Below are 801 nucleotides of genomic sequence, written 5' to 3' on the forward strand. Positions count from 1 at the left end.
TCACGTCGCTTCATAAATATGAGGTTTTACCTCTGGAGTCACATGAATTACTTAATGATGCCTTTACTACCTTTCTGGGGCTTAAAATTGGCAGTTGTGTAGGCTGTCTATGGAGGGACAGAAATCTCTTGGATTAAATTAAAAAATATCTTAATTTGTGTTCTGAAGATGAACGAAAGGTCTTATGGCTGTGGAACGATATTGAGGGCGAGTAATAAATGACAGAAATTTCTAACCCTTTAAATAAGAGTTGAAAATAAGGCCAACCACTTTAGACTTAAAGTATGCAATTACATAGAACTGCATTAAAAAAATGATGATAATAATAACTGAATTCCACCTGTACAAAGTCATAGTAACTCAAATGTTTTGACAAATATAACCAGCTGAGATTTACAGCTGGGTGCAAGGAACAGGTGTGATGTCTCGAAGAAACCAGCCTTGCTGTAATTTGGTGGTTTGAGTTTCACAAGATGTAATTTGGTTCATTTTTAAATGCTTTTTCCCAGCACCTGTTTGTACAAGTCACAGAGGAAGTGTGTGATATTGTTTCCTCATGCACGGTTACTCCCATCTTAAATCTCTATATCTTACACCCTAAATGTTCACACAGAATATGAAGACTTTTTTTCTCATTTTCTGTGCTGATTTGTGGTAAAGTACAATCTGATGAGCATTTCCTGCTAATAAAATGCATTGTGCGTCACAGAGGGTGACACGTTCTGATACAGTTCTCCCAAAAATGGCTTTCTTCCATGAAACACAAATGGATATATTTAGGAGAATATTCAAACAGCTGCT

Source organism: Megalobrama amblycephala, linkage group LG1 (assembly GCF_018812025.1).
Source record: "Megalobrama amblycephala isolate DHTTF-2021 linkage group LG1, ASM1881202v1, whole genome shotgun sequence".
In the NCBI taxonomy this organism is placed as follows: domain Eukaryota; kingdom Metazoa; phylum Chordata; class Actinopteri; order Cypriniformes; family Xenocyprididae; genus Megalobrama; species Megalobrama amblycephala.